Below are 20,896 nucleotides of genomic sequence, written 5' to 3'. Positions count from 1 at the left end.
TGAAATCAGATCACTGGGTTCAAAGTCCAGAGTGCTAACCATTACACCATAGGACCACCAGTGCAGTTGCTCATTGTTGACAGGAGTGGGATCCTGGAAATATGGCAGGGAATTGTTGATGAGCCCACCAGGATGACAGTTCCTCCAAAGTGGTTCTGTCTGCACGTTTTGTTACATTTGCAGTGTTGATTTACTTTTTGTCCAATCCTGGAACAGACTTAAATCAGCATGTCCAAGCAGTGAGGTGTAAAAGCACTCCAGCTTCTGGAAAAAGCTATATGTCGCGCAGAAGGCTGTAGCGAGGTAAATTCAAACGTTCAGAATGGCCGAGCGGTCTAAGGCGCTGCGTTCAGGCCGCAGTCTCCCCTGGAGGCGTGGGTTCGAATCCCACTTCTGACAGTATGTTCTTGTCCCTCTTCATGTTGTCGGTGATGTAAAACCCAGCCTCAGCCTGTCACAACATCTTGGGTGCCAGAGGACATGCTGACAAGAAACTGCAAAACTCACAGGACAGCTGGAGCAGTTAATAATGTGTGCTCACACTCAAGGAAAGCGTGTCTGGTCTGTGCTCAGCCTGATTTCTGCATATACGCGTAGCTTTAATGAAATTCTCAGATTGTTCAGTGTTGCTGTCTTTGTTGTTTAGTCCAGCCAGCAAGGTTTGGCTTTTCATTCTCTGCTCTGTTCCACAGGAATTTCTTTTTATACGTCTGTTGTCCTGTTGCTGTCACTTTGACATGTGTCCATGTCCCAGTACATGGAAGGGAATACAGTTTCTCCACTGGTTCCATGGTGTAATGGTCAGCACTCTGGACTCTGAATCCAGCGATCCGAGTTCAAATCTCGGTGGGACCTTACTTTAAGCCATTCCATGTGTAAGCTGTGATGGCTGAGCACAGGCTGAGAACAACTTAATGGTCATGAGTTCCTCATCCATCCTGAAAGATACCAAACTCCCAACTTGACCAGGACGGCTGTGATTGCGTGTTTTGATGACACTAGCAATTGTGGAATGTAGTTCAGTGGCCACATCAATGTGGTGACCCTGAGATTGCTGCCAAATGACTATGCAGCACTGACCATGAAAAGGGTTAGTCCACTTGGAAGCAATTTGTTTGGAACGGTTGACAAAAGCATCCAAGCTGGAGTGTTTTTGAAGCATAGATTGTGTGTTTGACCACACTGCAACATCTCTGGAGGAAGGCTTTCCCATCCTGAAGACTTCACCAAGCAGCTGTGTTCTCTCAGAGAAGGTCCAACTGAGATTTGAACTCGGATCACTGGATTCAAAGTCTAGAGCATAGATATCTGTAGAACAATAGATACGCCAGCGCGCTGTAGCAGCGCGCTGTAGCAGCCTGCTAAGCGACGTGCCTACGTGGCGGCCATCTTGGCAGGGGCGACGTTCTCATTAAAGGCAATGCATGTACATTGAAAATAAATCATAACTTGCTCATTTCTCAACCAATTTTCATCCGGTTTGCTTTATTGTCAACGTCAAAACATGTGCAAATAATACAGAACATTTGATTTTAAAAGAAAAAAACGGAAAAGGTTTTTTCTACTAATGTAGCCTACAATTTTAGTTATTTTACTCTTTAAGTCCAGAGGTTTTGGAATCGTTTATGTTCAGCCATTAAATATTCATAAATGTATATACATAGACATAAAGTTGTATGTATAAAAATAGAAAGATAAAGATATACATATATAGAAAATATGTTTTTAGATCAAAAGATTTAATTGTAAAGTAATCAAATAATCATCAATATTAATTTGTCTCTCTCTCCCTCCTTATCTCTCTCTCACTCTCTATATTTATAGAAACAAACACGCTCTGTGGAGATAGAAAAGAATAGTTTATTGCTATTTGTACAAGTTAGAAACAGGTAAATTGAAATTGTCGTGCGTGTCACTGAATAAATAGTAACACTTCACCTTGGACTTAAATAAAGTATATAACTATACATGTAACTATAACGTATAGAACTACTTCTAGTACTAGTAGTGGTAGTACACCAACTACTACTGCTGATACTGGCACTGCTACTACAACTGGTAATACTATTACAAATGCTGATACTACTGCTAGGACTCTAAAGGCTACTTATACTACTACTGCTGCTTGTACAACTATACTACAGCTACTATTAATCGCCTGGTATGTAGCTGTCAAGCTGCTAGCTCGCGTTAATGTTTTGCTAGTAGCCAGGTATTTACTGAAGCTCTCTACAAGATTTAATAATGAAAAAAGAGCCAAAAACTATTTTTACCTATGAAAGGTTATTTCCAGTTTCCTTGTTTCAACCGTACGGTGCAGTGTGCTACTGTATGCAGCACAATGTGCAGGCATCCTTGTTGTTCTAGTTTTCTTGACATCTACAACCATGGAATGCCCCGACACTTTTGCCCCCACTAGCTTAGCCTCGCCATAGGCACGCAGCTCAGAGGGGCGTGTCGTATCTACTCTTCTATATATATCGATGGTCTAGAGTGCTAACCATTACACCATGGGACCATGAGTCCAGTTGCCCTTTGTTGACAGGAGTGGGATCCTGGAAATATGGGAGGGAAATTGTTGATGAGCCCACCAGGATGACAGTTCCTCCAATGGGGTTCTGTCTGCGTGTTTTGGCACATTTGAAGTGTTGATTTACTGTTTGTCCAATCTTGGAACAAACTGGATTCAGCATGTCCAAGTCGTGAGGTGTATAAGCACTCCAGCTTCTGGAAAAAGCTATATGTCGCAGAGAAGGCTGTGGCAAGGTATTTTCAAACGTTCAGAATGGCCGAGCGATCCAAGGCGCTGTGTTCAGGTTGCAGTCTTGTCTGGAGGCTTGGGTTCGAATCCCACTTCTGACAGTATGTTCTTGTCCCTCTTCATGTTGTCTGTAATGTAAAAGACTGCTTCAGCATGTCGAAACATCTTGGGCGTCAGAGGACATGCTGACAAGAAACTGCAAAACTAACAGGCCAGTTGGAGCAGTTAATAATTCGTGCTCACACTCAAGGAAAGCATGTCTGGGCTGTGCGCAACCTTATTTCTGTATATACACGTAGCTTTAATGGAATATTTGGCACAGCGTTCTCAGATTGGTCAGTGTTGCTGTCCTCATTGTTTAGTCCAGCCAGGAAGGACTGGCTTTTCCTTCTCGTCTCTGTTCCACAGGTATTTTTTCATATGTCTGTTGTCCTGTTGCCGTCACTTTGACATGTGTCCATGTCCCAGTACATGGAAGAGAATGCACCCTCTCCACTGGTTTCATGGTGTAATGGTCAGCACTTTGGACTCTGAATCTGGCAATCTGAGTTCAAATCTCGGTGGGACCTTACTTTAACCCATTCCACTTGTAAGCTGTGATGGTCCCAGCACAGGCTGAGAACAACTAAATGGTCATAAGGTCCTCAGCCATCCTGAAAGATCCCAAACTCCCAACTTGTGATAGTGTGTTTTGATGACACTAGCAATTGTGGAATGTAGTTCAGTGGTGACCCTGAGATTGCTGACAGCTGACAAATGACTATGCAGCACTGACCATGAAATGGCCAGTCCACTTGGAAAGAATTTGTTTGTAACAGTTGACAAAGGGGTCCAAGCTGGAGTGTTTTGGAAGCATAGATTGTGTGTTTGACCACACTCCAACGTCTCTGAAGGAAGGCTTTCCCATCCTGAATACGTCACCAAGCAGTTGTGTTCTCTAAGAGAAAGTCCAACTGAGATTTGAACTCCGATAACTAGATTCAAGGTCCAGAGTGCTAACCATTACACCATGAGTCCAGTTGCCCTGGAGGACAGGACAGGAGTGGGATCCTGGAAATATGGCAGGGAATTGTTGATGAGCGCACCAGGATGACAGTTCCTCCAACGGGGTTTGTCCGATCTTGGAACAGACTTAAATCAGACTGTCCAAGCCGTGAGGTGTAAAAGCACTGAAAACAGCTCCCAAGGCTGTATTTGCCAGAGCAGGCTGTGGCAAGGTTTTTTCAAAACAGTCAGAATGGCCGAGCGGTTCAAGGTGCTGCATTCAGGTCGCAGTCTCATCTGGAGGCGTGGGTTCAAATCCCACTTCTGACAGTGGCTTCTCTCTTAATGTTGTCTTTAACATGAAACCCAGCCTCAGCCTGACACAACATCTTGGGCGTCAGAGGATGTGCTGACAAGAAACTGCAAAACTTGTAGGACAGCTGGATTGGTTAGTAACGTTTTCTCACACTTTCTGCATATACACGTAGCTTTAATGGAATATTTGGCAGAGCATTCTCAGATTGGGCAGTGTTGATGTCCTTGTTTTTTAGTCCACCCAGGAAGGTTTGGCTTTCCATTCTGTGCTTTTGTAATTATTTAAATTCAAAGTGAGGCAGTTAGACAGTGGATGTGACACATTTGAGAAGGCTTTTATTCTGAAATTCCACTTCAGTTTGCCTTGTTCCTGTGCCAGATGCATTGTGGGGTTGCCAACTATCAATTTCAGGTGGAATGAGTCTGTGGTAACAGGGAGTTCATATTTAATCCAAGTTAAAACATGTAAGGAATAAAGTGAATTTGATGTTTTTCTGGTGGCTTTTATTTTGATATCCCACAAGAGTGTATCGTGTCATTGTCTTAAGTCGACCTCCTTCTCATAAATCGTTATCACACCAGCACGGCCTTTCATTTTGAAATACAATTGGTTCACGTCTTTGCCGTAATGTGTCTTCTTTATGTGCACCACAAAACCTTGTGGGGGCTGGCTTGACTGTCGTTTCAGAAGTGGAGGCTAGCTTTACCGCAGCGAGAAGTTTGGGGTTAAGGCGTTGAGCTAACCCAGCAGATGGCGCTCATGTTACAGGAAGCAACACGTTAACTCACATAATTGAACAGCACACTGTCAAAGTAGTAAAATACAGGAACATTATGACAAGAGGTGTCATTTTTGCTTACTAACTTGTAAAGAAAGTTGTCATTAAGATAAGATAAGATAAGATGAGATGAGATAAGACAAGATACCTTTATTGTCATTGCACATCAGGTATACAATGAAATTGCAGTGCTTCTCCAGCCAGAGCAGCAGCGAGTTAATAAATAATGAACAGAATTATACGATCAAAGATCACTTCAAATACCATCCTAATTATATGCACTATCCACCTTATTTTGGGGGGTCAGCTGTAGCTACGAATGTGGGTGGAACTTCCAGTACTTCTGGTTCCTGATTTGTCCAAGGGCTTACTAAAGGGATTTAGTCTCAACAGTGGCTGTTTTGAAAGAAATAAATATTCGCTGTAATTCATACTGCCTCAGTTTTGTTCAATCAAACATCTTGCTAAAGTTACTATGAGCCGAAAGTTATGAATGATATTTTCTGTCATGTTCAGTGCCAGTTGCTACAGGCGTGGTAATAATTTGACAAGTTATATATGTGTTTAAACATGCTGTTCATTGTTGAAATACCTGGGGGATGTGATTCTTCCAATACTGATTTATTATTCATTCTGAATACCAAATTTGAGAGACAAGCCCAACTGGGCCTGCACACAGATTCATTACCACAATGTAATATGACACATGCAGTTCTGAGGAGTCAGCACAATGGGGAAATAAACTGAAAACATGTCAGTAACTTTGCTCACTTGGTAGCTTATTTTGGGTCGTTTTAGTCAGATACAACCCCGAAACACTCTGAAACTGTTTAAAATCTTGAGAGTAATGGTCACACTGATTATATGTCACTAATATGCACTCATTCTTGTGCCACATATCTCAGAACGCATATCTCTGAGGAAAAATGTTAGGTCGCCTTTAATACAAGTTGAGATGTTATAAAAGTAAAGAGGCTTGCTGTTTTAGTGACACACTGTGATCAACTTCCTCTCTTTCATGCAGCCACCAGTGCTCCAGCTGGGGTCCTCACTTGCTGCCGCAACTAAGCAAAGGAGTCCATCTGGGCCAAGGAGACCTGCACACCCTACCACTCTGCAGAAGAGGTGTCCCATGGAAAATACAGATGAAGTTCTCAGGCACATCCAAATCAGCTCTGTAAAGACAAGAAAAAAATCTAATTGGTCTAAACACACCTTTAGTTTTGGCAATTCGAAGGCAAAGACCAAAGTCAGCCACTGACCCTCTTATGATTGGTCAGCTTTCAACTCGACCACGCCCAAATGGCTTCTGAACTTTGATCATGGGCGTAGCACAGGGGGGAAAAAGGGCAGTGATTACCTGGGCCCGGGAGGGAGGGGCCCTTCAGAAGCCTGCAATGAAAAGTGTGATTTGATTTATTTTTCTTTAGTAATTAGTGACGTTATTAAATCAAAAGTGACAAACAGTGATTCTCAACACCCATTTAAGCTGCCTTTTGTATTGAATGCCACTTATTTCCCATTTTGCCACTCTTTGATGCTTATTGCCGATTAAAGTCACTTTTCACTCATTTTTTTGCCCCATTTTTGCCACTTTGGGATCATTTTTGCCACCTTTAACTAATTTTTTGGTCACTCTCCATCCATTTTTGCCACTTCCTGTCTTTTTTGCCATGTTTCTCCAGCTGTTTGCTGCTTTTTGCCCATTTTTGCAACTTCTTTTTGCCACTTCTCATCTATCTAAGCTGCCTTTTGCAATTAAATGACACTTTTTGCCCATTTTTCCTCCTTTATTCTGATTTTTGCCCAGTTTAGTCACTTTTCACTCATTTTTTGCTGTGTTCTTGTCACTTTGGGACCATTTTTGCCACCTTTAAGTCATTTTTTTGGTCACTTTCCACCCATTTTTGCCACTTCTTGCCCTTTTTTTGCCATTTTTCTCCCAGTGTTTGCTGCTTTTAGACATTTTTTGCCACTTCTCTATGCAACCTCTCACGCATTTTTGACACTTTTATCCTGCTTTTTGCAATTGTTTTCCCCTTTTTGTCTTTATGCCACTTCTCGCCTATTTAAGCTGAGTTTTGCAAGTAAATGCCTCTTTTTGCCAATTATTCCCACCTTTTTTTCTGATTTTTGCCCAGTTTAGTCATGTTTTCTTCCCATTTTTGCCACTTTTTTTCCCAGTGTTTGTCACTATTGGACCATTGTTGCCACCTTTAACTTATTTTTATTGCTATTTCAAGCTGTTTTTGCCACTTTTTACCACTTTGATTGTGGCTCTTTCAAATGCATTTTTCAACAATTTGGCTCTTTGGTTGAGCAGGGTTGAGTAACACTGGACTAAATGAATCAGTCAACTGACTGTAATCTGTATCAAGTAGAGTAAAATACAATACTGCTCCTCCCTTAAAAATGTCCAAATGATATAGTACAGTGCTGGGAAATAGTGCATGTAAATTTCATTTAACCATGCTAAAAATGTTGCTCACAAATGGGGAAATTATGTTTCAAAAATACATTAAAATGCAGAGATATTTGTAAAACAGACTCAACATATGTTGCTTGTCTTGCTGGTTAAGGGGGGCCCTGTGTAAATGATTTCTGGGGGCCCAAAATTCCTAGCTACACCCCTGACCTTGATTAGCAGCTGTCAGCCCAGAACACCAGTGAAAGGTCTACTTACAGGGTATGCCCTCGTTGATAAGTGTGGTTGATTACTGATATTGATCGAGTGATCATTGGTAGTAGGGTATGTTAGATGTACTTTACTACTTTAATTTCATATGCATACATTTTTTTTAAATTCTCAGAGCCATCACTTCAATCTAGCTCAGATGGAGAGGATTATTCATGCATTCATTTCCTCCTGTTTGGGCTATCGTAACTCATTTTTCACCTGTCACAATAAAAACACCTTTAAAGCAGCCAGTTTAGTGCCAGTTCCCCTTGCAGTCCAAGCCTACAGAAGCATAACTATCTAAAACATAACTTTAAGATCGTTTTTAACAGAATTGTTCTTGTTTTTATGTCACCCGTAAGGGCTTTAGTAACTTTAACACTTGTCGGTTATTGCACACTGCACAAAAGACTTGTGAATTTACATCATTATGAAGGTGATAATACATTTAAACATAATTCATGCCAATATACAGTTTACTTTTGCTGAGAATAAGCTGTTGCAATCCTCCACACCACTTCCTCTGTAGTCCCTTTTAAGTCCACAAGATGGGGATGCAAGCAACCTTGGACCAGGCTTAAAACCGTCACAGCAGTATCCCATGAAGTCACAGACAGCTGTTTGTCAGCGTGTGTTTGGATAAGAGTATGCTACAAAGAAGTGAGCTGAATTGAATGTCATCTGCATCCAAAACATTAGAATAAGTGTGCAATGTTCCTACACTCAAAAATTAAAAATGTGGGGAAAGTGGATTAATCAAATCTTAAAAATCACCTACATAAGAAATAAGATAAGATATTCCTTTATTAGTCCCACGAGGGAAATTCTAATTAACAGCAGCAAAAGTATCTTAGACCAGGGATTTTAAAGTGTCAAAGAGTGATCCACCCTCATAAAGATCAAGATTGAAGATTAATCACACTATTACGGCCGTGATAGCTTCTTTAGATGACACTAGCAATTGTGGAATGTAGTTCAGTGTAGTTCAGAAGTTGCCCTCCATCTCTTCAACTTGTCTCTGTGCTATGACGCATGAGCAGGTGCTGAATGGAGCTCTCTGTCAGGATGGATCCAGCAGGATTTTAAAGGAGTGACAGAGTGGCTCACAGTACTAAACTATTTGCCACCTTTTATGAATTTTCACAGTGAAGGCAAATAAAAACGCATCGGATCCAGTGTGCAAGGTCCGAGTGAGTGACAGTTTTTTTTTCGGATTACGGATCCGAAAATAACAGACAGTGTGTAAAAACTTTAACTGCAGAAACATGGATCAATGGAACGTGCAAGGAATTAATATTACAACACAAAATTCGCCGAGGAAGCTCTGCCCCAAACATCTGTGCCATAATAAAGTGAAACTGAGTGATCAGAGTGCTGTCAGTTTAAATTGTCCCATAAATTAATTTTGTATAGTCTGACGAATTTACGCATTAACAGAGTCAGCAATTTTCCGCCAGCATTCATTCCTGGCTTTTGCTGCGGCGACACTGTTGCTTCTGGCCTGGATGATTGATTCAAATTCCTGATATTTTTGAAGAATGATTGTCTGTTCCTCCACTGAAAAGACACTGCTCTACAGGCTTTTTCCATGTTTGTGATTGGACAGACACTGCAAACACCACCCCTTTTATGTGAGCGCGCACTGATCCAGATTGGAAAACCCTGGCTGCAATTAGCAAGTTGATAACCAGCTTTGTCATATAGCTGATCCAGATTGCAAACGTCTTGATAAGTAAAACCAGCTAGCGGAGAGATATCCAGGACTTATTAATACAGCTTTGTCGTACAGGCCTCTGGAGTGTCTTGGAAGCATAGATTGTGTTTTTGACCACACTGCAACATCTCTGGAGGAAGGCTTTCTCATCCAGAGAAGGTCTCACTGAGATTTGAACTCAGATCACTGGATTCAAAGTCCAGTGTGCTAACCATTACACCATGGGACCACCAGCCCAGTTGCTCTTTGTTGACAGGAGTGGGATCCTGGAAATATGACAGGGAATTGTTGATGAGCCCAGCAGGATGACTGTTCTTACAAAGTGGTTCTGCCTCCATGTTCTGGCACATTTGCAGTGTTGATTTACTGTTTGTCTGATCTTGGAACAGACTTTAACCGGCATTTGCAAGCCGTGAGGTGTGAAAGCACTCCTGCCTCTGGAAAAAGGTATATGTCGGAGAGCAGGCTGTTGCAAGGGGTTTTCAAATTGTCAGAATGGCCGAGCGGTCCAAGGCACTGTGTTTAGATCACAGTCTCCTCTGGAGGCATGGGTTCAAATCCCACTTCTGACAGTATGTTCTTGTCTTTCTTCATGTTGTCTGTAAGGTAAAAGCCGGCGTCAGAGGACATGCTGACAAGAAACTGCAAAACTTGCAGGACAGCTGGAGCAGTTCATAATGCATGCTCACACTCAATGAAAGCATGTCTGGGCTGTGTGCAGCTTATTTCTACATATACACGTAGCTTTAATGGGATATTTGGCACAGCGTTCATGGATTGGGCAGTGTTGATGTCCTTGTTGTTTAGTCCAGCCAGCAAGGATTGGCTTTTCAGTCTCTACTCTGTTCCACAGGTATTTCTTGTCATGCGTCTGTTGTCCTGTTGCCACTTTGACATGTGTCCATGTCCCAGTACATGTAAGAGAATACAGCCTCTCTACTGGTTCCATGGTGTAATGGTCAGCACTCTGAACTCTGAATCCAGCGATCCGAGTTCAAATCTCATTGGGACCTTACTTTAAGCCAATTCAGGTGTAAGCCCTGGACCTGGGGCTCCAATGGTGCAGGTACAGGCTGAAAACAACTCAATGGTCATGAGTTCCCCAGCCATCCTGAAAGATCCCAAACTCCCAATTTGACCGGGACGGCTCTGATAGCGTGTTTAGATGACACCAGCAATTGTGGAATTTAGTTCAGTGGCCACATCAACGTGGTGACCCTGAGATTGCTGCCAAATGGTTATGCAGCACTGACCAATAAATGGCCAGTCCACTTGGAAAGAATTTGTTTGGAACGGTTGACAAAGCCGTCCAAGTTGGAGTGTCTTGGAAGCACTGATTCTGTGTTTGACCACAAGGCTTTCCCATTCCTATTGTTTGTTTTTTTAGTTTATGATTTTTCCGTTCTTGTTAGATCACGTGTGATCACGCAAGATTTCTGGAGGACGAGATTCTAGATCGGTGGTGGGACAGAATCATGATGTGTGTGGTGTGCTGTGATGAGATTATGGAAGCACACCAAACACAGAACAATCAAAACTGTTCAATGCCTGATTTTTATCTTCATGTGTGGGGTCTCCAACAGATCAATAATCTCTTAAGATTTAGAAAATCCTTATGTGTGTACCCCGCTTTAGTTCAGTGGCCACATCAATGTGGTGACCCTGAGATTGCTGGCAAATGACTATGCAGCACTGACCATGAAATGGCCAGTCAGCTTGGAAAGAATTTCTTTGGAACGTTTTGGCACATTTGCAGTGTTGGTTTACTGTTTGCCCAATCCTGGAACAGACTTCAATCAGCATGTCCAAGCCATGAGGTGTAAAAGCGCTCCAGCTTCTGAAAACAGCTTCCAAGGCTATATTTGCCAGATCTGGCTGTCGAGAGGCATGATTGGATAGTCAGAATGGCCGAGCGGTCCAAGGCGCTGCGTTCAGGTCGCAGTCTCCTCTGGAGGCGTGGGTTGGAATCCCACTTCTGACAGTATGTTCTTGTCCCTCTTCATGTTGTCTGTGATGTGAAACCCAGATTCAGCATGTCATAACATCTTGGGCGTCAGAGGACATGCTGATGAGAAACTGCAAAACTCACAGGACAGCTGGAGCAGTTAATAATGCGAGCTCACACTCAATGAAAGCATGTCTGGGCCGTGCTCAGCCTTTCTGCATATACATGTAGCTTTAATAGAATATTTGGCAGAGCATTCATGGATTGGGCAGTGCTGCTGTCTTTGTTGTTTAGTCCAGCCAGCAAGGTTTAGCTTTTTAGTCTATGCTCTGTATTGGTATATGCACAGGTATTTCTTGCCATGCGTCTGTTGTCCTGTTGCCGTCACTTTGACATGTGTCCATGTCCCAGTACATGGAAGAGAATGCAGCCTCTCCACTGGTTCCATGGTGTAATGGTCAGCACTCTGGACTCTGACTCCGGTGATCCGAGTTCAAATCTCAGTGGAACCTTACTTTAAGCCAATTCAGATGTCAGCCCTGGACCTGGGCCACCAACGGTCCGGGCACAGGCTGAGAACAACTCAATGGTCATGAGTTCGTAAGTCATCCTGAATGATCCCAAACTTGCAATTTGACCAGGATGGCTGTGATAGCGTGTTTAGATGACACCAGCAATTGTGGAATGTAGTTCAGAGGCCACATCAATGTGGTGACCCTGAGATTACTGCCAAATGGTTATGCAGCACTGACCATGAAATGGCCAGTCCACTTGGAAAGAATTTGTTTGGAACAGTTGTCAAAGCCGTCCAAGCTGGAGTGTCTTGGAAGCATAGATTGTGTGTTTGACCACACTGCAACATCTGTGGAGGAAGGCATTCCCATTCTGAATACTTCACCAAGCAGCTGTGTTCTCTAAAGGCTGGCTCAGACTACACCATTCTTTCAGTCGTTCACGACGGCACCATGTCAGACTATGTGACCAAAATCTTGTCCTGTCTTGGCCACAGCCTGGTCACACTACAAGAGTGGTCCGGACCTCTCAGCGTATGCTGACGTCACCACCTTCCCCGCCACTGAGTGCGAGATCACAGGTTGTCGGGGGGCGGGCCAAAGAGTGTCAATCACTCTACAACAGAAGCGCTCTGTGTGATTGTAGCGGCCTTTTGCTCATAAAAAGGAGAAACAACTGTGGATTGGATTATGGATAATAAGTATGGATGTATCAAGAGTAGGACAATATGGACTGGCTCTCCTTCAGATAGAACTTAAGGTATGCATGTGATACCATAAGGAAAAATAAATAAATAAAAAAATTAAACATTGGTTTGGGGGGGGGATTAAAGTGGTAAACCTAGTAAATAATGATGCAGAGATAAGGGGCAAATGTTCTCCTGTTGTTAGACGTCAGGATTCACGTCGTTAATGTCAGGTCAGGGTGTCAAACTAGACGACGATGTACAAAAAACATGACATGCTAGTCTAGTAGAATCGTGGCCATGAGGAATCATACGGAGTCTTGGACGCGTCATTAATTATGTCACACTACAAGACGGGTTGTCGTTCCCGACTCTCAAAATCAGGCCAGAGTTTTGACGACGAGCTGCCACGTCACAGTCGGGCTTAAATCATGTATTCTAAGCCGGCCTTAAGAGAAGGTCCCACTGAGATTTGAACTCGGATCACTGGATTCAAAGTCCAGTGTGCTAACCATTACACCATGGGACCACCAGTCCAGTTGCTCATTGTTGACAGGAGTGGGATCCTGGAAATATGGCAGTGAATTGTTGATGAGCCGACCAGGATGACAGTTCCTCCAAAGTGGTTCTGTCTGCACGTTTTGGCACATTTGCAGTGTTGATTTACTGTTTGTCCAATCTTGGAACAGACTTAAATCAGCATGTCCAAGCCCTGAGGTGTAAACGCACTCCAGCGTCTGAAAATAGTTTCCAAGGCTATATTTGGCGGATAAGGCTGTGGGGAGAGGAGCTCATAAAGTCAGAATGGCCGAGCAGTCCAAGGTGCTGTGTTCAAGTTGCAGTCTCCTCTGGAGGCGTGGGTTTGAATCTCACTTCTGACAGTATGATCTTGTCTCTCTTCATGTTGTCTGTAACATGAAACCCAGCCTCAGCATGTCACAACATCTTGGGTGTCAGAGGACATGCTGACAAGAAAGTGCAAAACTTGCAGGACAGCTGGAGCAGTTAATGTGTGCTCACACACAATGAAAGCATGTCTGGGCTGTGCTCAGCCTTTCTGCATATACATGTAGCTTTAATGGGATATTTGGCAGAGCATTCTCAGATTAGGTAGTGTTGCTGTTCTTGTTTAGTCCAGCCAGCAAGGTTTGGCTTTTCATTCTCTGCTCTGTTCCACAGGAATTTCTTGTCATGCGTCTGTTGTCCTGTTGCCTTCACTCTGACATGTGTCCATGTCCCAGTACATGGAAAAAGAGTTCAGTCTCTGCACTGGTTCCATGGTGTAATGGTCAGCACTCTGGACTCTGAATCCAGCGATCCGAGTTCAAATCTCAGTGGGACCTTACTTTAAGCCATTCCATGTGTAAGCTGTGATGGCCGAGCACAGGCTGAGAACAATTCAATGGTCATCAGTTCCTCAGCCATCCTGAAAGATCCCAAACTCCCAGTTAAACTGAGACGGCCATGAGAGTGTGTTTCGATAACACTAGCAATTGTGTCATCTTCCCGACCAAGGACGGCAAACGCCCGATTATATTATGTCTTATTAGATTATCCTATCAGATTATCCTGTGGTCTGAGGCGTGTTAACAGTGAATTTGTCCCAATAATTGGCTCCTAAAATGGTCAGGGCTGACAATCGTATCAAAAATCCTCATGTGTGTGGGGAAAGCAGACAACTCCTGAGTCATGACTCCGTGAATTGTGTCTGGTCTGTGCTCAGCCTGATTTCTGCATATACACGTAGCTTACTCAGACTGGGCAGTGTTGCTGTCCTTGTTGTTTAGTCCAGCCAGCAAGTCTTGGCTTTTTAGTCTATGCTCTCACAGTAACCTCCATGTAGCTCTCCATCAAGGTACATAGCTTCATGAATGACTGTCTTATCATTTGACATGTTTGGCGCCAGTCTTGACCTCAGGCCTTCACCCAGTGGCTCCTTGTTTTTGGAAGAGGAAGGCGCATTAAATTAATTTGTGTTCATGTGATAAAAGAGTCCAACTGCATCCTCCTACTCTGAATCGACTGCAGCAGTTTGTGCAGCTGAGCTTGGTGCTTAAACAGGGTAGACACCAGAAACGCCAGAACTGCCTGCAGTACACAATCAAGGTCCATTTTTGATGCAAAATAAAAGTAGGCATAAAGATTTTACAAAGTACAGACAGGAGTGAGTGAAACAATCCAATAGTGTCGCGAGAGGATGAGTTGAAAACGATCTGAGGTGTAAAGTCACAGCTATTGTTTAGAAACACAAGAAGAATTTCTTCCTCTATGGCTAATTGTTGACGTTTTAATCCCTGATCTGAATGTGTTAATTCTGGTGGTGAAAAAAATGCTTTTGTGACCGCAGCAAGTGAAAATATGTCTGGTCTGTGCGCAACCTTATTTCTGCATATACAGGTAGCTTTAATGATATATTTAGCATAGCATTCTCAGATTGGGCAGTGCTGCTGTCTTTGTTGTTTAGTCCAGCCAGCAAGGATTGGCTTTTCCTTCCAAACTCCCTACTTGACCTGGATGCCTGTGATAGCTTCTTTAGATGACACTAGCAATTGTGAAATTTAGTTCAGTGGCCACATCAATGTGGTGACCCTGAGATTGCTGCCAAATGATTATGCAGCACTGACCATGAAATGGCCAGTCCACTTGGAAAGAATTTGTTTGGAACGGTTGGCAAAGGCGTCCAAGCTGGACTCTTTTGGAAGCATAGATTGTGTGTTTGACCACACTGCAACATCTATGGAGGAAGGCTTTCCCATGCTGAAGACTTCACCAAGCAGCTGTGTTCTCTAAGAGAAGGTCACATGGAGATTTGAACTCTGATGACTGGATTCAAAGTCCAGCATGCTAACCATTACACCATGGGACCATGAGGCCAGTTGCTCATTGTTGACAGGAGTGGGATCCTGGAAATATGGCAGGGAATTGTTGATGAGCCCACCAGGATGACAGTTCCTCCAAAGTGGTTCTGTCTGCCTGTTTTGGCACATTTGAAGTGTTGATTTACTGTTTGTCTGATCTTGGAACAAACTTTATTCGGCATGTCCAAGCCGTGAGGTGTTAAAGCACTCCAGCTTCTGGAAAAAGCTATATGTCGCTGAGAAGGTCCCACCGAGGAATCTACAAACAGTCAGAATGGCCGAGCGGTCTAAGGCGCTGCGTTCAGGTCGCAGTCTCCTCTGGAGGCGTGGGTTCGAATCCCACTTCTGACAGTATGTTCTTGTCCCTCTTCATGTTGTCTGTTACGTGAAACCCAGATTCAGCCTGTCACAACATCTTGGGCGTCAGAGGACATGCTGACAAGAAACTGCAAAACTAACAGGACAGCTGTTAATAATGCGAGCTCACGGTCAATGAAAGCATGTCTGGACTGTGCTCAGCCCGATTTCTGCATATACACATAACTTTCTCAGGTTGGTCATTTTTGCTTTCTTTGTTGTTTAGTCCAGCCAGCAAGGTTCAACTTTTTAGTCTATGTTCTGTATTGGTATTTGCACAGGTATTTCTTTTCATGCGTCTATTGTCCTCTCGCCATCACTTTGACATGTGTCCATGTCCCAGTACATGGAAGAGAATGCACCCTCTCCACTGGTTCCATGGTGTAATGGTCAGCACTCTGGACTCTGAATCCAGCAATCCGAGTTCAAATCTCGGTGGAACCTTTTCTTTAAGCCAATTCAGGTGAAAGCCTTCAATGGTCTGGGCACAGGCTGAGAGCAACTCAATGGTCATGAGTTCCTCAGCCATTCTGGAAGATCCCAAACTCTCAATTTGACAGAGACGGCCATGATAGCGTGTTTAGATGACACTAGCAATTGTGTCATCTTCCCGACCAAGGACGGCAAACGCCCGATTATATTATGTCTTATTAGATTACCCTATCAGATTATCCTGTGGTCTGAGGCGTGTTAAGAGTGAATTTGTCCCGATAATTGGCTCCTAAAACGGTTGGGGCTGACAATCGTATCAAAAATCCTCATGTGTGTGGGGAAAGCAGACGACTCCTGAGTCATGACTCCGTGAATTGTGACGTGGAACGGAATGTAGCCAATCAAGTAGCGAGCTGACTGACAACAACTCACCTCTAGCTCACCCAGTAGACTATAAAGTCCGTGTTCACGCTGTCTCCAGGATTTCCTCCACAGTCTTTTCTTTTATTTTAGTTTATGATTTTTCCGTTTTTGTTAGATCACGTGTGATCACGCAACATTTCTGGAGGACGAGATTCTAGATCGGTGGTGGGACAGAATCATGATGTGTGTGGTGTGCTGTGATGAGATTATGGGAGCACACCAAACACAGAACAATCAAAACTGTTCAATGTCTGATTTTTATCTTCATGTGTGGGGTCTCCAACAGATCAATAATCTTTGAAGGTTTAGAAAATCCTTATGTGTGTACCCCGCTTTAGTTCAGTGGCCACATCAATGTGGTGACCCTGAGATTGCTGCCAAATGACTATGCAGCACTGACCATGAAATGGCCAGTCAGCTTGGAAAGAATTTCTTTGGAACGTTTTGGCACATTTGCAGTGTTGGTTTACTGTTTGCCCAATCCTGGAACAGACTTCAATCAGCATGTCCAAGCCATGAGGTGTAAAAGCGCTCCAGCTTCTGAAAACAGCTTCCAAGGCTATATTTGCCAGATCTGGCTGTCGAGAGGCATGATTGTACAGTCAGAATGGCCGAGCGGTCTAAGGCGCTGCGTTCAGGTCGCAGTCTCCTCTGGAGGCGTGGGTTCGAATCCCACTTCTGACAGTATGTTCTTGTCCCTCTTCATGTTGTCTGTGACGTGAAACCCAGATTCAGCATGTCACAACATCTTGGGCGTCAGAGGACATGCTGACAAGAAAGTGCAAAACTTGCAGGACAGCTGGAGCAGTTCATAATGTGTGCTCACACTCAATCAAAGCATGTCTGTGCCTTGCTCACCCTTTCTGCATATACATGTAGCTTTAATAGAATATTTGGCAGAGCATTCATGGATTGGGCAGTGTTGCTGTCCTTGTTGTTTAGTCCAGCCAGCAAGGTTTAGCTTTTTAGTCTATGCTCTGTATTGGTATATGCACAGGTATTTCTTGTCATGCGTCTGTTGTCCTGTTGCCGTCACTTTGACATGTGTCCATGTCCCAGTACATGGAAGAGAATGTGGCCTCTCCACTGGTTCCATGGTGTAATGGTCAGCACTCTTGACTCTGAATCCAGCGATCTGAGTCCGAATCTCGGTGGGACCTCACTTTAAGCCAATTCAGGTGTAAGCCCTGGACCTGGGCCTCCAACGGTCCGGGCACAGGCTGAGAACAACTCAATGGTCATGAGTTCCTCAGTCATCCTGAATGATCCCAAACTCGCAATTTGACCAGGATGGCTGTGATAGCGTGTTTAGATGACACCAGCAATTGTGGAATGTAGTTCAGAGGCCACATCAATGTGGTGACCCTGAGATTACTGCTAAATGACTAAGCAGCACTGACCATGAAATGGCCAGTCCACTTGGAAAGAATTTCTTTGGAACGGTTGTCAAAGGCGTCCAAGCTGGAGTGTCTTGGAAGCACTGATTCTGTGTTTGACCACACTGCAACATCTGTGGAGGAAGGCTTTCCCATTCTGAATACTTCACCAAGCAGCTGTGTTCTCTAAAGGCTGGCTCAGACTACACGATTCTTTTGGTCGTTCACGACGGCACCATGTCAGACTATGTGACCAAAATCTTGTCCTGTCTTGGCCACAGCCTGGTCACACTACAAGAGCGGTCCGGACCGCTCAGCATATGCTGACGTCACCACTGTCACCGCCACTGAGTGCGAGATCACAGCTTGGTGGGGGGCAGGCCAAAGAGTGTCAATCACTCTACAACAGAAGCGCTCTGTGTGATTGTAGCGGCCTTTTGCTCATAAAAAGGAGAAACAACTGTGGATTGGATTATGGATAATAAGTATGGATGTATCAAGAGGAGGACAATATGGACTGGCTCTCCTTCAGATAGAACTTAAGGTATGCATGTGATACCGTAAGGAAAAATAAATAAAAAAAATTAAACATTAGTTTGGAGGAAAAAAGGGGATAAAAGTGGTAAACCTAGTAAATAATGATGCAAAGATAAGGGGCAAATGTTCTCCTGTTGTTAGACGTCAGGATTCACGTCGTTAATGTCAGGTCAGGGTGTCAAACTAGACGACGATGTACAAAAAAATTCTGACATGCTAGTCTTGTAGAATCGTGGTCTTGAGGAATCTTAAGGAGTCTTGGTTGTGTCATCAATTATGTCACACTACAAGACGGTTTGTCGTTCCCGACTCTCAAAATCAAGCAAGAGTTTTGATGAGGAGCTGCCATGTCATAGTCGGGCTTAAATCACGTATTCTGAGCCGGCCTGAAGAGTAGGTCCCACTGAGATTTGAACTCGGATCACTGGATTCAAAGTCCAGAGTGCTAACCATTACACCATGGGACCACCAGTCCAGTTGCTCATTGTTGACAGGATTGGGATCCTGGAAATATGGCAGGGAATTGTTGATGAGCCCAGCAGGATGACAGTTCCTCCAAAGTGGTTCTGTCTGCTCGTTGGAGCAGGCTGTGGGGAGAGGATCTCATAAAGTCAGAATGGCTGAGCAGTCCAAGGCGCTGTGTTCAGGTAGCAGTCTCATCTGGAGGTGTGGGTTCGAATCCCACTTCTGACAGTATGTTCTTGTCTCTCTTCATGTTGTTTGTGACATGAAACCCAGCCTCAGCATGTTGCAACATCTTGGGCGTCACAGGACATGCTGTCAAGAAAGTGCAAAACTTGCGGGACAGCTGAAGCAGTTAATAATGCGTACTCACACATAATGAAAGCATGTCTGGGCTGTGCTCAGCCTGATTTCTGCATATACACATAGCTTTTATGGAATGGTTGGCAGAGCGTTCTCAGATTAGGTAGTGTTGCTTATTGCCACTATTAACCCCTTAAAGCCTGTTGTATGAATTGGTCTATGCTCTGTATTGGTATATGCACAGGTATTTCTTGTCATGCGTCTGTTGTCCTGTTGCCGTCACTTTGACATGTGTCCATGTCCCAGTACATGGAAGAGAATGCAGCCTCTCCACTGGTTCCATGGTGTAATGGTCAGCACTCTGCACTCTGAATCCAGCGATCTGAGTCCGAATCTCGGTGGGACCTTACTTTAAGCCAATTCAGGTGTAAGCCCTGGACCTGGGGCGCCAATGGTCCGGGCACAGGCTGAGAACAACTCAATGGTCATGAGTTCCTCAGTCATCCTGAATAATCCCAAACTCGCAATTTGACCAGGATGGCTGTGATAGCGTGTTTAGATGACACCAGCAACTGTGGAATGTAGTTCAGTGGCCACATCAATGTGGTGACCCTGAGATTGCTGCCAAATGGTTATGCAGCACTGACCATGAAATGGCCAGTCCACTTGGAAAGAATTTCTTTGGAACGGTTGTCAAAGGCGTCCAAGCTGGAGTGTCTTGGAAGCACTGATTCTGTGTTTGACCACACTGCAACATCTGTGGAGGAAGGCTTTCCCATCCTGAAGACTTCACCAAGCAGCTGTGTTCTCTAAAGGCTGGCTCAGACTACACGATTCTTTCGGTCGTTCACGACGGCACCATGTCAGACTATGCGACCAAAATTTTGTCCTGTCTTGGCCACAGCCTGGTCACACTACAAGAGTGGTCCGGACCTCTCAGCGTATGCTGACGTCACCACTGTCCTCGTGACTGAGTGCGAGATCACAGGTTGTCGGGGGGTGGGCCAAAGAGTGTCAATCATTCTACAACAGAAGCGCTCTGTGTGATTGTAGCGGCCTTTTGCTCATAAAAAGGAGAAACAACTGTGGATTGGATTATGGATAATAAGTATGGATGTATCAAGAGTAGGACAATATGGACTGGCTCTCCTTCAGATAGAACTGAAGGTATGCATGTGATACCGTAAGGAAAAAATAAATAAATAAAAAAATTAAACATTAGTTTGGAGGAAAAAAGGGGATAAAAGTGGTAAACCTAGTAAATAATGATGCAAAGATAAGGGGCAAATGTTCTCCTGTTGTTAGACGTCAGGATTCACATCATTAATGTCAGGTCAGGGTGTCAAACTAGACGACGATGTACAAAAAAATTCTGACATGCTAGTCTTGTAGAATCGTGGTCGTGAGGAATCATAAGGAGTCTTGGATGTGTCATTAATTATGTCACACTACAAGACAGTTTGTAGTTCCCAATTCTAAAGATCCAGCCAGAGTTTTGACGACGAGCTGCCACGTCATAGTCGGGCTTAAATCACGTATTCTGAGCCGGCCTTAAGAGAAGGTCCCACCGAGATTTGATCTCAGATCACTGGATTCAAAGTCCAGAGTGCTAACCATTACACCATGGGACCACCAGTCCAGTTGCTCATTGTTGACAGGAGTGGGATCCTGGAAATATGGCAGTGAATTGTTGATAAGCCCACCAGGATGACAGTTCCTCCAAAGTGGTTCTGTCTGCTCGTTGGAGCAGGCTGTGGGGAGAGGATCTCATAAAG

General features: G+C 44.0%; 14 non-coding genes across 14 annotated transcripts; 10 read left to right on the top strand and 4 right to left on the bottom strand.

The window, feature by feature from the left end:
• The first annotated feature begins 315 nt into the window (after positions 1-315).
• On the top strand, positions 316-399 carry trnal-cag. The gene has a single exon. It is a non-coding gene; the product is annotated as a tRNA-Leu (tRNA).
• Positions 400-783: 384 nt separating this feature from the next.
• Positions 784-855, top strand: trnaq-cug. Its single transcript has one exon. It is a non-coding gene; the product is annotated as a tRNA-Gln (tRNA).
• A 3,137-nt stretch (positions 856-3,992) lies between these two features.
• On the top strand, positions 3,993-4,075 carry trnal-cag. Its single transcript has one exon. It is a non-coding gene; the product is annotated as a tRNA-Leu (tRNA).
• A 5,312-nt stretch (positions 4,076-9,387) lies between these two features.
• On the bottom strand, positions 9,388-9,459 carry trnaq-uug. The gene has a single exon. It is a non-coding gene; the product is annotated as a tRNA-Gln (tRNA).
• A 260-nt stretch (positions 9,460-9,719) lies between these two features.
• trnal-uag lies at positions 9,720-9,802 on the top strand. The gene has a single exon. It is a non-coding gene; the product is annotated as a tRNA-Leu (tRNA).
• Positions 9,803-11,128: 1,326 nt separating this feature from the next.
• Positions 11,129-11,211, top strand: trnal-cag. The gene has a single exon. It is a non-coding gene; the product is annotated as a tRNA-Leu (tRNA).
• Positions 11,212-11,615: 404 nt separating this feature from the next.
• On the top strand, positions 11,616-11,687 carry trnaq-cug. The gene has a single exon. It is a non-coding gene; the product is annotated as a tRNA-Gln (tRNA).
• Positions 11,688-12,830: 1,143 nt separating this feature from the next.
• trnaq-uug lies at positions 12,831-12,902 on the bottom strand. Its single transcript has one exon. It is a non-coding gene; the product is annotated as a tRNA-Gln (tRNA).
• A 742-nt stretch (positions 12,903-13,644) lies between these two features.
• On the top strand, positions 13,645-13,716 carry trnaq-cug. Its single transcript has one exon. It is a non-coding gene; the product is annotated as a tRNA-Gln (tRNA).
• A 1,783-nt stretch (positions 13,717-15,499) lies between these two features.
• Positions 15,500-15,582, top strand: trnal-cag. The gene has a single exon. It is a non-coding gene; the product is annotated as a tRNA-Leu (tRNA).
• A 378-nt stretch (positions 15,583-15,960) lies between these two features.
• Positions 15,961-16,032, top strand: trnaq-cug. Its single transcript has one exon. It is a non-coding gene; the product is annotated as a tRNA-Gln (tRNA).
• A 1,012-nt stretch (positions 16,033-17,044) lies between these two features.
• Positions 17,045-17,127, top strand: trnal-cag. Its single transcript has one exon. It is a non-coding gene; the product is annotated as a tRNA-Leu (tRNA).
• A 1,624-nt stretch (positions 17,128-18,751) lies between these two features.
• Positions 18,752-18,823, bottom strand: trnaq-uug. Its single transcript has one exon. It is a non-coding gene; the product is annotated as a tRNA-Gln (tRNA).
• Positions 18,824-20,680: 1,857 nt separating this feature from the next.
• Positions 20,681-20,752, bottom strand: trnaq-uug. The gene has a single exon. It is a non-coding gene; the product is annotated as a tRNA-Gln (tRNA).
• Positions 20,753-20,896: the final 144 nt, after the last annotated feature.

Source organism: Cheilinus undulatus, linkage group 23, assembly GCF_018320785.1.
Source record: "Cheilinus undulatus linkage group 23, ASM1832078v1, whole genome shotgun sequence".
NCBI classification, from domain to species: Eukaryota; Metazoa; Chordata; class Actinopteri; order Labriformes; family Labridae; genus Cheilinus; species Cheilinus undulatus.
This window is presented reverse-complemented; position numbering and strand designations above follow the sequence as displayed.